This window comes from Balearica regulorum, chromosome 1 (genome assembly GCF_011004875.1).
Source record: "Balearica regulorum gibbericeps isolate bBalReg1 chromosome 1, bBalReg1.pri, whole genome shotgun sequence".
Classification (NCBI taxonomy): Eukaryota; Metazoa; Chordata; class Aves; order Gruiformes; family Gruidae; genus Balearica; species Balearica regulorum.
The window spans coordinates 35,621,455-35,637,063 of NC_046184.1; the positions used below are offsets into that span (position 1 = coordinate 35,621,455).

General features: G+C 40.2%; 1 long non-coding RNA gene across 3 annotated transcripts in view; it reads left to right on the forward strand.

Moving 5' to 3' along the window:
• Nucleotides 1-12,247, forward strand: part of LOC142600517 (uncharacterized) — a 634,685-nt gene extending 622,438 nt beyond the window's left edge. For all 3 annotated transcript variants that reach the window (XR_012834050.1, XR_012834048.1, XR_012834049.1), the window contains exon 3: nt 12,178-12,247. This is a non-coding gene — a long non-coding RNA (uncharacterized LOC142600517). The remainder of the gene's footprint in view (nt 1-12,177) is intronic.
• Nucleotides 12,248-15,609: the final 3,362 nt, after the last annotated feature.

Consider the following 15,609-nt stretch of genomic DNA (forward strand, 5'->3'; position numbering starts at 1 on the left):
CAAACCAACAAACAGCTGGGGAGAAAGAGCAACTTTCCATCCTCAGAAACTGGATGGTCTGGGATTCAGAATAGATACCTAGAGAAGTCACTACTCAGACCTCAATAAATATTGTTGGAATATTATCTCCTGAATCTCTTAAAACATTTTCCTTGAAGGTTGTACACTACACACATTCTCTTTAATATAATAGAAGGAGGTTTTTTTACAACAAAATATTTGTGTTCTCAAAATGCTATTTACAACTTTTATAAATTCTTCAGGTGACTTTGTGGCTTTTAGACAGATTTTCTGCAGTTTCTCCCAAAGCAGAGAAGTGGAGACAGAAAGAGAAGGATTGAGTAGTTTAGGTATGAAAGTGTTAAGGATGTTGTGACTTGCTAGGAAGGAACAAACAAACAATCAATAGTGAAATTTGATTAATTAACCATTTTTTTGTATCAAACTATCTGTTGATTTGATGGCTTTTAGTTTTTGTTCCCTAATGATATGCTGCTACCTATTTTCATGGAAAAGTGTATAACATGAGTCATGACTGTATAACATGCCTTGGAGTCAGTCCCTGAAGAGCAAGAGAAGATGCCTTCCAATACCTGAAGGAGGCCTACAAGAAAGCTGGAGAGGGACTGCTTGCAAAGGCATGTAGCGATAGGACAAGGGCTAACGCCTTTAAACTAAAAGAGGGTAGCTTTAGATTAGATGTTAGGAAGAAATTCTTCACTGTGAGGGTGGTGAGGCACTGGAACAGGTGGCCCAGAGAGGTTGTGGATGCCCCATCCCTGGAAGTGTTCAGGGCCAGGCTGGATGGGGCTTTGGGCAACCTGGTCTGGTGGAGGGTGTCCCTGCCCATGGCAGGGGGGTTGGAACTAGATGATCTTTGAGGTCCCTTCCAACCCAAACCATTCTATGATTCTATGATTCTATGAAAGTTTGACTCTCAAAAAAAAGGATGCTGAGACATGCAATTAATAAATTCCATGCAAACTAATTAATAAAAAATACAATAAAATTTGTTACATACACAAAAATGTATAGAATGTAACAGGGAAAAATTAACACAGTTTTTGTAAAAGAACACTAGACCTTACAAATTTCTTGCTTAAAAGGCGCTAGGCAAATAAATAGAGAACGTCAACTTTGTACTTGTATTTTCAGAGATGTTTATTGCAAGGTGCATTATCAACTGCTCTTAAAAACATATGACTGCAAAGTCATTAAAAGATCTCATAGTTCTGATACAATAGTAGACAAGTACACTGTAATGCAGAAAGGAAAATGATTTCTAACTACACAGTAAAGAAGAACAAAGTTGAATTATTTAAGAACAAGATCAGAAAATCATGGTGGATCATAGTTTTCTGAAAACATAGCTCAACATTGTTTCAGAAAAGCAAGTGAATTATTGGATAAGCAGTGAGATAACTCAAGATGTTATTGTACTGCTATATTCATTTTCATCTGAAAGCTTCAGCTGAGATGGGATCTAAGGAGCTAATATTTTAGGAAGTTACATTTGTGTCTAAAATAATAAATTCCAAATTTTAGAACAATGTAGTTCTTTCAAAACTAAAACCAGTCACACACATTCAGGTAAAAAAAACCCCAAACCTTGACAGGTTTCTCAGGCTGTAGGTTAATAAATACTGTAAATGAATCTGAGCCTGGTGCACTGCTGAAAGAGGAGTGACATGGTGCTGACTGTTCTGGATCGGGTGCTCCCTCCCCTTCTCTGGGCCCCCGTGAGCATCTGTATGGCAGCACATTAATCCAGGTTTTACTGTCATAGGAGACTGGGAGATGGTTAATGTGCATCTCTGCACCTGTGAATTTAAAAGTCTTCCTAATCTACCACTTTATAAATATCCACGTAGACTGTATTAGGTCAGTCCTATTCAGGTGAGATAAAAAGCCTGCAACATCTAAACTACTTTAGCACCTGAGACAGTCCACTTAGACATTCTTCAGATACCTTCATGTTACAGTAAAATTGCTACAATTTTAGGAAGAAGTCTAATTCCTATTGAAGGAGCAGCACTCGGGATGGAGAATATTAAATTTCTTAATCTCACATTACGTTTTTTGCATACTATGACAATAGCAAAATGGTAGGGTTGAGGTTTTTGTGGGCAGTAATTCCGAATGGGTGCTGCTGGCACAAAAAGTTCTCTAAAACACCTGGTGCCTCCATTGGTCTGGTAGCATGTAAGAATTTTAATAACATTAACCATATGTGGCCCTGCCTGACAGGAGAGCTTTTTATAGCTCTGCTCCCTGTATAAGGTATTGCCTGGTGATTGTCTGCTGGAGAGTTTTTGATCTTGTAAAATCCTATTTGATCCCCCTAGAACAGCACTTAATGGGAAAGACACTGAGCGACAAATCAAGGAGTGACTTCTACAACCAGAAAGGATGTAGAGGTGAGTGGATTCATTACGTGAATAAGAGTTCAAAGACAAGGCCATAAATGTGTCCAAAATGTTGTCATTGTTCAAAAATTAACTGAAAAGGAAATGCCAGAGCAAAAAATGATCTCTATTTTCACTTGCTTTTGCAATGTACTTCCTGAAATGAAATAAAAGGAAAGCAAAGAACAATAATGCAATTTTTCTTTTGCTGTTTCTTTGCTATATATCCTTAGCAGAAATTCAAACCATCGGAGCAAAACCACAAGACTCACTCAGATCTGGGCACTGCACCTGTTGTATTCTTACGCTATAGAAAATACAATAGAAAGAAAAGGCAATGAGTAATTCCTTCTGGTCTTTCATCAAAACATGACACATATTTTCCACATGTGTAACTCTATGAGGCCCTGGGCAAGACACCTTTTGCTTCATTCCTTTGGAAGTTCGTGGGTAATATTCTCCTGCAGATAAACACTGGAAATCTTAAAGCACAACCCTTCCTTCTTCACAGCTTTAAAATCTCACTGGAAAAAGTTAGACGATGATCCATCCGCACAGGGATTGCACAGCTTCTGCAGAAGTCCTGACTTGTATTGATTTCTCTGTGCATCCTGGTAATATGCACAAACAGGGGTTTTTTGCTCTTACGGCGTTTGCTTATTTCCATGATAGTGCATACTGTCCAATTATGCCCTTTCCCTTTTCAGCACAAATCCAGGTGGCTGGCTGTTGCTCAGTCTGGGCTGAATTGCCCTTGGATGTTGCTAGGGCTTTAAAAAGAGCCACAAACCATTAGGGCTATTTAAAAGACCAAAGAAATCAATCCCAAATCATGAGGAGATCTTGCAGGGTTTCCTACTTTTCTACCTAGTCACCCTGGTAGCATGCTGTTGCAGCATGGCTCTTGAAAACCTCTGGGGAACAGAGATTTGTAAAATATACTGACAAGATAGATCTGCTAGCAGGTATGTAACCCTCTAAGTATAAGTCAAGAGCTTCTTATAGGACGCAGCCAAGCCACACAATAGAAAGGCAATGCCCTTTTCTGCTTTATGGCTGGGGAAAATCCTTTTTATCCAATGGTAGAAGTAGCAGAGAATCTTTAGATCTGAAAAAATTGTATTTTTCTTGAGCACTGTTGTTCTGGAGGAGGGCATGGTAAAAACATAACTTAATTGGCATAGATAATGGAAAATAACTCATATAAATCTTTTTTCTTATGACAAGAGTAAGGTTGTTATTATTATGACTAGAGTAATGTTACCCTTTCATTTTTTTCTCTCTGTTCCCATTGAATATAGTTTATCCAGTCACTGTCACAACTCCACAACTATTTATTTCCATGGTGAAAAATTTTGACATTTAAAAGAAGAAACTACTTAACATGACAGCTAAACAAGAAAAAGAAAGGGTATTTCAATGTATGTTACTGAGCTTAATTTTAGCTGATTAAAATCTTACAACTCTGAGTGGCCCCACAGTAGATTTTTTTTTCCCAAACATGGTTTTGGGAACAGTGAAACACTATATTTTGTTGGCAAACAGTTACAAGAATTTAAACCTTTAATCAAGCTCTGCTAAATGCTTCAGTTTATAAATTGTTTATGAGTTAACCAGGAGTTTCCACACAAATCTGTTTCACTTTAATAATAGTCTGGAACTTTTCTACACAGTATTCTGTCCAGTACAGTCTTCTACTGTTCAGACCTGGCTACTGTTATGGTCTGATCAAAATTAAGTCTCACAGAAAAGCTTAGATATTGTCTATGAATGAGCCAGCGCTGCTAATATTGAATAAAAAACAAGGGCCTTTAAAGATCTTCCTTCTTGCTCCAGTTAGACACCATAAGCACCGATTCACCATTCACCTCTACCTACCTGCCAGCCTCCCTTGGAAAGCCTGGTACATCGGCATGACTGTTTCCCTTTGCCAGCCCAGAGTGAGGAGCTCTGATTTTGCTCCCCGCCTTACCCAGCTGCAGTTCAGCCGTGCCCCTGAGCCCCATGACCGTCCAGGGGGATTAATCTGCCGTACTAATGACAGGTCAGTCTGTTGGGTCAAAGCATTTTGTCATGTTGTTAAGTGCTCAGGGTACATGCTTAGCCACATAATACCAAGAGAGGGAAAGCACATTGGGTCACCCTCCTGACAAAGTAGTGGTGAAACAACCGGTGGCAAATATGTTTGATAAGCATTCCTGCCCTCTCGTGGTAAAACTGTGCTAAATTTAGTTATTGCATGTCACACAGGCTTGTCAAGCAGAAAAAAAAGACTAGAAGAAATAAAAAAATTATTTTCTCATATTCATTCACGTACCTTTTGGTGTCCAGATTTCAAGAGATCTTTGCAGTCCTTCAGCTTTTTTCTGCATCAAATGAGATTCCTAGAGATGTTTTAAATCTGTGAATAATTCTTCACATGGATAAAAAGTGGAGATTTTTTCCAGGTTTATGGCTACTCAGAGCTTTTCTGGTTTTTCTAACCCGAACCAATTCTTAGAGAGCCCTTTAGCAATCAGAAGAAGGTGAAATCGGGAAAGGAAAGTTTTAGGGTCATAATTATACCACTTTTAAGTTGCTTCCTAGCAGCAACATACATTTCATTATGCTGAAACACAGTGCACTGTTGCCCTTTATTTTGAAAATAACTTGGTAACTGTCTGGGGAAAAAAAAAAAAAAAGGCTACCAGGAATCCTTGTGTTTACTCATGTGTTGCAAAAAGTTATTTAGAAGGAGAATATCTTTTTGACAGGTCCAAAAAAATAGTACTCTGAAGAAACAATTTGGGGCTCTATTTGGGGCTCTAGATACTGCCACATCTGCACTTCAGATGTACAGCTTACATTGTATTAGCTCACACACAGTCTTGACCAGGACTGATTCATGCTCATACTCCATCCCTACTATCTTGTGTCATGTGATGTGGCAAAGTCAAATCCAGATTTAGACAGGCCTAGCAAAACCAGAAATAGCAGCTGGGTTAATTTACCTGCTGTGAAGGTTCTTCTTAGATCTCGTCGTGGTGAAGGATTATCTGAAGAAAGTTTGTACCTGCACACATTCAAGGGGATATGCAGAAATACACAAATTAGCAAATCAAAAGGTAACACCAGATATAAAATAAAGTATTACAAAAGTGGATAAGAAGAGTCAGCTAGCGACATGCTTATCTTCATTTCAAAAAAATCTTAGGTAGCAGCCTATACAAAAACAGCGTGAGGAGAGATTTCCTGTTGCATCTAAGAAAGAAAAAGTGGCTTCAGCTGTCTTCTTGAAAGGGACTGTAAACTTTACCAAGGAGAAAAAAAGAAAAGAGACTATGAAAATATTCTGTTTAGCAGAGAATGTGAAAAGAAGCACATCAAAGAAAAGTGAATGTAGAGACAGATGTCATACACATTGCAATGAAGAACGCAATTTCTTCCAAACTTCTTGCCGTGACTAGTCATACATCTGTAACACACAGATCTGGCTTTTCTTTGAGTGGAATGTATTTATGCATTTATATCCAAAGGCTGATTCATTAATGAAAAATCCAGGGCCAAGTTTTTCAAAAGGGACTAATGATTTTGAGATCCCAAGTCCAAATACCTCAAACAAATTTTATGTTCTCTCACATAAAATTGCCAGGTGGGGATGTTGGAAATGAATGCATGCAAAAGGCATGAGCCACTTGACCCATGCACTGGGTTTACAGAAGACAACTCATAACAGCTTTACCAACCCTTGTAGTGTAAAAACAACTTTGTGAAACACCTATCCTTACAAGACTCACCGTTGCTGGCAATGATAATTTCTAATATATTAAGAGCGTAAGTTTCAAGAAACTAATTTTGATTTGTTATTTTCTGTAATTGGATTTCATTTTAGGATTGTCAGAGTTTCTTTGTTTACTGAGAACAGTACATTCATCTGGGTGATTATTTAAAAGAAAGGCACAGTTTTAAATAACCTGTTACAGTCATCCTTTTTTAAGAGTTATTAAAGGAGTGTGTTGTTCTTAATTTGTTGCATTATAATGAGCCTCAAAGTATTGTTTACATCAAACAAATTAAAACTATTTAAAAGATAATATTATTACAGTCATGTTGTTAAGTATTTCAGGTAGTAAATGTCTCATAAAAATGACACATAAAAATCATAAAAATTGTCCTCAGTGCAGGAAATAACAAATACCATAATATATGGTTGTTATCATTCCTTGCTCTTGGGCTGCATCACAGTCCAGGCTACTGACCACCTCTGGAAAGAATGAATGAGAGACCTGGACAATAATGGCCATGTATGTTTCTTTTTTCCCCCAAAGCAGATTGATTTTGGAAAATAAAGTTGAAATGAGCTTTTTATTTTCTCTTCCCTGTGATGCAAGTATGAGAATTAGGATATCTGGATATTTCAGATATATCATACATGTCTCTTGTTTACCCTTGCCAAGTATAACAGAAATTAGAGGGAAGAGCCCTTTTTTAGTTGTCAAGTGTATTTTGAGAAACTGTGGTTTATTCTGAGTTAACTGGGGAGTACCACAAAGTCCCCATAGAAGTGTAGATCTTTCTTCAGCCCACCTAACTTTAGATGCTAAGTTAAAGTATCTGCATCAGAAGCCTACTCACCTGAGATTCCCTTAATCATTGATGGAAAGTGATAGGTGCCTCAAGACAGTGATTCAGACGGTGGGCTGAACTAACTTTTTAACTGCCCTCCCCTGTTGATTGTGAAAAGTTTTCTTGATCCCCCCCGTTTTTGGACTTATCATGACTTATATTCTAATAGACATGTGGACTGAGGTTCATATTATTTAAACTTGCAGACAATAAACTTGTTTTCCTTAGTTGTCAGATCTTTCAGTAGCTGACTATGGATACAGGGGTCCACGGATCACAAGTTGAAAACCATTTCGCTATAGGTAGGAGTTGTTACAACAACAAAGCTCCAACACTGGATAAGCAATTAACTGTAACTGGGATGAATCTGGGCTTTTATAAGCTGTTGTACCTTAATTGAATGGAAGTAGATTTCAGGACATTGAAGGTTTGCATTGAAGGAGAATATGTAAAATGAAAATTTGTTCTCTTCAACAGAATAAGGGAAGAATAACTTGCATTACTTAAAATAAATATATATGTCTTGCAGTAGGAGCCATTAAAATGAATCAAGGCTGTCTAATACTTCGGGAATTACTATCAAATTGCCAGGTCTCAAGAACCGGCAGTGTGCCAAAAATAGGTTCTATTTAGAGACAACAAGGCAAAGAAAATATCACAATTAAGTGGTAAATGTTTGAGCCTTACGGTCTAAATACTCATTAGAGCAAACAGGCTTATTAGCTTGCAAATGTGGGAAATGTACAGATTTTTGTTCCAAGGAAGAGTCAGCAGCCCTGTGTCTGGAGCACTCACTGGGATAAAGTTGCTTGACAGAAACAGAAATTGTTAGGAGCTGCCAAATCTGGAAGCCCAGTAGGAGCAAGGCTGCTGCAGCTCCACGATGCCCGCAGGTCCAACTGGCAGTGAGGCTGAGCCTGCACCGTAGGCACACGCACTTGTACATACACACAAACAAATGGGTCTCTCGGCAGGCCCGAGGGTCTCTCCAGCAGTTGGCCAGCCTTCCCACTCCCCCTCTCCCAGTAGACCATGCCTCCCGGTACCCCATTCCCAGCAACACCCCCTCACCCCCAGGCCACCTGTCCCACTTGCCAGGTGGTTCAGCTCGATGCTGGCCAGGGTCACGCGCTGACAGCACATCCTCGTCATGCCCCGTGCTGGCACCATGGACACACGGGACTCCCACCCCTGGTCCACGCCTCGCACTCAGCCCCCCCCATACACACATGAACACAGCTCTGAGAGCCCCACACCCTGGAAAATTGCTAGAAATGTTGTTTAGTGAGAAGCTGGGACAGACGGTGCAGGCATGGCCTATGCCTGTTACGCAAAACCGGCTCCTTTTCTCCCCTTCTGCCTCTGTTTTCCTACGCTTGTTCCTCCCTAAACCATCTCAATCCATCCCTTTCCCCACCTTCATCGCCGCTCCTAAAAATCCCACAATAAGTCCTGTGCAGTCCCCAAATGCTCTTTCCTGCACCCCACAGGGAAGTCTGCACCCCAGGCAGCACCCCTGGTCTGTGGGGTGACCCAGAGAGCCTCCTCGCTGACTCCTGGTGCTGGGTGTCCCCCGGCACATGGGCCTGGGGCTGTCCGGGGACGGGCCTGCGGCTGGAGTGGGCTCTCCTGTCTCTGACTGGGGGATTGGGGTCTCCCCCGCCATCGTGCCTTTAGGGCTGCCGGGATGAGATTTTCACAGGATGGTAGCTCCTGTGAAGCCCCAGGAGGAGGTGGGCAGGGGAATACTGGGGTTCCCCCAGCTGTGGTGCTCCTCTGCACTCCCTTGTGTGAGTGTGGCAGCCTTCCTCACATTAGCTAACAGACAGTTCAGGGACTTTAGTCAAAATTAACAACGTCTAATGAAAATGTTTTAGCCATTTAATGAAAATGTTGGACCATCAAGTATTCAGGGTCATCCTCTGAAGTTTCTCACCCTACATCCAAAAATTCTTCCAACAAAGATTTTACAGAATTTGCATGTTCTAGGGAAAAAGACCAACATTTTAATGAATCAACTCTTGCTGATGGAAACCACTTTACAAGAAAATTTTTAACCAACTGTCAATGAACAGCTCTAGTCCTGCATCTCCCAGCTGCTATTATCAGAAGTTGATGGTTACATTTCTGTTGCCCAGGCAAGAAGAGAGCACATGCTGGTATTGATTTCAGCCAGGAGAGGAGCATAGCAGAGTCTTCTAGGAACACTTAGAAGTAATGCTTTAATTTTATCACTTTTACCCATGTAACTTCCAGCCAAAAGAAAGACTATTAAGACACTCCTAATAGCCAAATCTTTTTCTTTCGCTCCTCAGTTAAAACCTGTATTGACTTCATGGACACTTATTCTTTGTGGGGAGCCATAGAATAAATTACATACTTGTGAGTGGTTTGTCCCATTTCATGTAACAAATGTGTCTCAGCACAGTGGTTTTTGCACTGCTGCACACATCACATTTGTGTTCGTATTTTGACCAGAAAACGTTGGTCATTTTTAAGAGAAGACTCATGCACAGCAGATGCACTTTATCATGCAGACTGCTATTTTCAATTGCATTCTAACTTATGCAGTGCCCTCTATAATACGCATTTTGATGAGCAGATCAACAAAAATTGAACAATTAAACTAATACATTTCCCTTGTGTCTGTATTTTCCCTGTATCTGTTAGTCTTTTTCACATGGTGCATTTCATCAATGACATTTAACACCCAGAACTGAAAGGATTATTTCAGCAAAGTCAGCATCTGTGTGGGTGTACACACAGCAGAAGGCAAACACCTCTCATAGCTGCTTGCCACTGCAGAACTTTGGAGGCCTCAAGATGGCCAAGATTTTACTGGTCATTATTAATAGTGTTTAGAGCAAACATATGGTTTTAAGTATAGGTTTAATTGTTTATTCTCTAGACATATATATTTTCAGAATAGTTTATAAATTGTTTAGTTTGTTTGCTTATGTTAACTTGTCCTCATTTTCTTTTTGGTACAAAGCCTGATTGGTTTCAAACCTTAAGTATTGCTTGTGGTCCATGGAACTTATAACTGGGAGTAAGAAATTTATTTTTATTAATCTAGATCTGCATTTGGTCAATGTCTTCTCATGAAGTACCATGGTCTCCCCTCCTGATGACTTCTGGCTGTGATATATTATGCTAGTGTTTTGACTGGGAGACAAGCCCCTAGCAGAGACAAAAAGAACCTCAGTTGGGCTTTCATGTGTCTTTACAGGAACATGGCCAAATCAAAATATTTAGTTTTCAGGCCTCTGGTCTTTAAGGAAAATGAATAAACAAAAGCAGTTTTCTATGGAACGCACACAGTTTTTGGCAAAGAAAAAATATGGTTTGGTCAAAAGTCAATTTTCCATTGAAAGAGTTTCAATGGAAAATGTTCAAGCAACCATAAAATATAGTAATAAATATAAATTAATGGAATTTAATGTTTCAGGCTATCTCCTTACACTCACTCTCACATACACAGAAACACACACGCTGCTAGTAAGACTGTAATGTTCATTTTAGTTATCATTTAAAGAATTGGGAAGAAGACAGTGAAGAGATCTTTTCTAAGTTATAATCCTCAAAGAAGTTAAAATAAATAAATAATTCTCCTGCAAGGTGTATTGAGACCAACATCATTAACATGATAGTTCACCGAGAAACTGCTTCCTAGCCTTTAATGCAGGACACCTGTAAAAGATCAACTCAGCTTAGATAAAATTTTTAGAATATTAATTCACTGAATAAGCATGGGTTGTCTAATTGTACAATTATAACAGGAAAGACAAATGTGGGATGATTATAGTATTCCCAACACTGCTTAATGAGACAGAGAATTAGCTCAACTTCAGATGTGTCGTATCTGGTAAGTCAATGGATTATTAACTTTAATGCAGTAAATGCATTGTTAGTCTCACATTTAACAACATAAAAGACCAACATAATGGTTGGGAAACTGTGAAATAATAATCTGTACATTACAAGTTCATAATAAAAATAGTGACCTGTGTGTATATGTAAGTGGATAAGGGGAATGGTGAATAACAGCAAAAGAAGCAGAGGAGAAGAGAAGGGAGAAACAAAGATGCATACCAGTGACCATTTATAATATCACCCAGAAAGCAGTTTAAGCACAGCCGTAACCCATGTGCTTTCTACTCTTGTCACTGGCTAAATCTCAAAAACTAAGTAATTTTACAATGCTAAGGAAGTGCAGAAACCATGGTACCAGCTACTGGACAGGGCACACGTACGCTTGACTCTACCTGATCAATCAGGCTTGCACAGAAGAGAGGTTAAATGGGTCTTTGGTTAAAGTATCAGACACAGCCAGGGTTTTGTTTTCTAGGCTGGAATGATGCCTCAGGTGCAGCATAGATGGACCCAGATAAACTCCACTCCCCAGCCATGCCATAACAGACAGAGATGCTCCTAAAGCTGCACGGGAGCAGCCGTTAACCAACACCAGCATTGGTGTGGACTGGCCTGCGGCAGGAGTTTCTGGGTGAGAGATCCCAGAGTTTCATCTACGCACCTCAGGACTGGATCTCACACATTTAGCTGTGAAGTCCTTACAGAACACATGCAGGTTTTGCGTGTGGAAAAAGGCAGTTGTATGACAACTTCGCAGGAAAACAATCAGAATGTGGGTGTGGTGGGTTGACCCTGGCTGAGGGCCAGGTGCCCACCAGAGCCGCTCTATCACTGCCCTCCTTCTTAGACAGGGGAGAAAAGGTACAATGAAAAAAAACTTACGAGTCGAGATAAGGACAGGGAGAGATCATTCTCTAATTATCATCACGAGCAAAACAGACCGAACTTAGAGAGGGAATTCATCTTGTTTATTACTAAGCAAAACAGAGTAGAGGAATGAGAAATAAAACCAAATCTTAAAAACACCTCCCCCCACCCCTCCCATCTTCCCGGGCTCAACTTCACTCCCGGCTTCAACCTCCGCCCCCCTCAGCGGCACAGGGGGACGGGGAATGGGGGTTACGGTCAGTTCATCACACGGTGGTTTCTGCCACTTCTTTCATCCTCAGGGGGAGGACTCCTCTCATTGTTCCCCTGCTCCAGAGTGGGGTCCCTCTCACAGGAGACAGTCCTTCACGACCTTCTCCAACGTGAGTCTCTCCCACAGGCTACAGTCCTTCACAAACTGCTCCAGCGTGGGTCCCCCACAGGGTCACAAGTCCTGCCAGCAAACCTGCTCTGGCGTGGGCTCCTCTCTCCACGGGGCCACAGGTCCTGCTAGGAGCTTGCTCCAGCGTGGGCTTCCCATGGGGTCACAGCCTCCTTCAGGTGCCTCCACCTGCTCCAGCGTAGGGTCCTCCACGGGCTGCAGGTGGAATCTCTACACCCCCTCATCCTCCCTCCATGGGCTGCAGGGGGACAGCCTGCTTCACCATGGTCTTCACCACAGGCTGCAGGGGGATCTCTGCTCCGGCACCTGGAGCACCTCCTGCCCCTCCTTCTGCACTGACCTTGGTGTCTGCAGAGTTTCTTACATCTTCTCACTCCTCTCTCTGGCTGCAAAAGCTCTCTCTAACTGTTTTTTCTCTTTCTTAAATATGTTATCACAGAGGCGCTGATTGGCTTGGCCTTGGCCAGCGGCGGGTCCGTCTTGGAGCCGGCTGGCATTGGCTCTGTCAGACACAGGGGAAGCTTCTAGCAGCTTCTCACAGAAGCCACCCCTGTAGCCCCCCCGCTACCAAAACCTTGCCACGCAAAACCAACACAGTGGGTCAATATAGTAAAACATTATAATTTGTAGTGGTCCTCAAGAAGCCGAAGAAAAAAAACAACCTGCTGTTCTGACTAGGCAACAGAAGCGATTATAAGCAAGTATGCAAACCACCTCTTTTATTTTGAAATATCCTAGAACAATGGTAGTCCTGAGAGCCTTCAGGAACCACAGGTATTGTTTTTTGCTCTTTCACACAGAGAAATCTTGAATATGTTGCCCTTGTACAAAGGAACAGTAGCTATATGCTGCAGTGAGAGATGGGACTCCTTTCCAGGCAGTTTTTGGCTGCTTTCTGCTTTGATCTTGATAAATAAAATCTTTCAGAAATTAGGTGAAGTAATGGAAAGTCTCAAGACAATGAAGCAAAGGGCTACCGATGCATGTTTCTGTTATAGACCAATTAACCAGCAAACAGGGAGTGAAATAAAGCCAGGTTAGCTCATTATGTTTTATGTACTTGGGATCAACAGAGATGATTCAGAGATTCCTTGGATTGCTTTTGTGCTGAATTTAGGATAGTTTGTTTTGTAAATACCTGCTTATTATCAGACATTTTGTTCTGTGTAAAGGATCTCAAAGCAATAGTTTTTCTTTGTAGAAGGATGTTTGAAAATTTTATGTAAACATTCATCTTGAGTATAGTGGTTTTATTAAAAATGACTTTATATTGATCTGAAAATGCCAGTGCCCATAGTGAACTTTAATTAAAGTTTTACACTAAGCATCTAAGCATTATAGGAACATATACAGTTAGGTGCTGAGGTGAGATTTTTGGAGCAGTATATTTTCATCTAGGTATTTCAAATAACACTCAGGTCTTCTGCTGACCTTTTTTTTCTAGGCATAATTACAGCTGCACAATGTACACTTCCAAATATTCAAGAGAAGGTTAGAAAACCTCGTAGTGGACAGAGTGTTTCTGAGACAGAAACATTTTGATACAGGCTGCTGTTTCCATATTTGACTTTACTGGGAGGGCTGGGGCAAATGGGAGAGGATCTTACACTCTCAGAAGCCCCTTTAATTTAGGCTGACTCTGATAAATTTTCAATTTAAGGAGAAGAGTTCAGGGTGAGTTTTTTAGCTGGAAAGGAGCAGACTGATTCAGGAAGAAAAAAAAAAATGCTACTCCAAACCTTTATTGTAAGGTCATGCTGATTTTAAAGCAAAATATTTTGAAGTTTTATGTTTTTTTCTTTTTCTAAATAAGAGTTATTTTTTGCTATTCTGAGTGTACTAAGCATTCTCAAGAGTTTCCCAAATGGCAAAAGTTGGTGAGCATACTACAAACTACAATAGGAATTCCCTCTCTGCAAGGAAACACAGTAAGCAACAGCAAAAATACGGAAATTTGAAGGATCATATAAATCACAGTAGCAAAATCTTAAAAGTCTCATGAAAAAAAGGTTTTGAAGTAGCTTTTGAAATAAGAATGGGAGTATAATGACTGTAGAGATCACTCCAAAACAAGGTCATGTCTAACTGACTTACATCTCTCTTCTCTGTAGATGCAACAGATGAGAAAGTCACAAACATTTTATTACCTCTCTCCAAGGTTATCAAGTTCTCGTTTGTAACAATTTTTCTTGTTGACATCTGACCCTCTTCTACCATGTCAGAAGAAAGACTATTGTGATTAGAGAATATCAGTACAAAAGACCATAATGCGTAGCTCTAGCATGAACCATTCCTCCTCCCAAACAGCACCATTTTATTCAGCAAATCTCCTTTCTCCATGCATGCTGTAATAGCTGCCTGTGCCAGTAATATAAATAAGCTTTCTCTCCTGCAGAGCCATCACAGCTAGGAAATACTAAGCTGCAAATTTTGTTCCATCTTGTACATCATCAGCAGACCTGTTTAATAACTTTCAGCTGGATACACCTGTGCAATTCTGTTGAGGGAAATAGGGTGATGGTACCATCCATAGAGAACTTAATTTGGAATTTAGTGTTGCACAGATGTAGCTGGGAGCTCGTTTGCTTTGCAGAACATTTATAACTAGCAACGATAAGTGACTTGAAAAAAACCCAACACCCTAGAACATCTAGTTTGATTCTAAGGAATACAAAGAAAGCAGTCAGAAAAAAACAACACAACAACAAAACAAAAATAAAACACACACACACACACACATTTTATTTGTAAACTAAGCACATTTGATACAGAAATTCCTGAGTGATGATGATGTGGAACCCACAATACCATTAGCACAGGGATTTTCTGGGATAGGACTACACTTGTATAAAGAAATCAAAAGCTACAGACTAAACTACTGATTAGTCTGTGCTAGGGCATTTTTTCACCACTGGGGAAAGAGTTCTATTCAAAATTTGCAAATCTAAATTCATATTGAGGGATGGTTTGACCAATATATCCAATATTTCCAACATGACAAAAAATTAGAATTAATGTTATCTTAATTTTATAATGGGAGTAGTTGCTGCAAAGACCTAGAAACTTTTGTCAAGACATGTAATCCAGAGCCTTGTTTTAGGGTCAATTTTGCTTGAAAATGAGCTATATCGTGATTTATGTGCTTTTGTGAGTAAGCACTCCAGAGCCATAGAGTAAAGAAAACTCTTTCTTCTAAACTGACTACAAAGATTTGTTCATTAACTGTCTTAGGCATTGTGGTTTTGTGCTGTCCTACATCTGTGCATGTTATAAAATGTGGTCAGAGGATTTGATTTGTCTGCACCTGCCTGCATAAACAGCCTGATCAAGAAGCTGCACAGGTTTTGTAGAGTCTGCATGGCAGCTAATCTATGAGTTAAATCTACAAAGCCAAATATTTGCCTTGGAACTGTTCATGAATACAATTATAAGCATTTATATCAAATTAAATGTTAG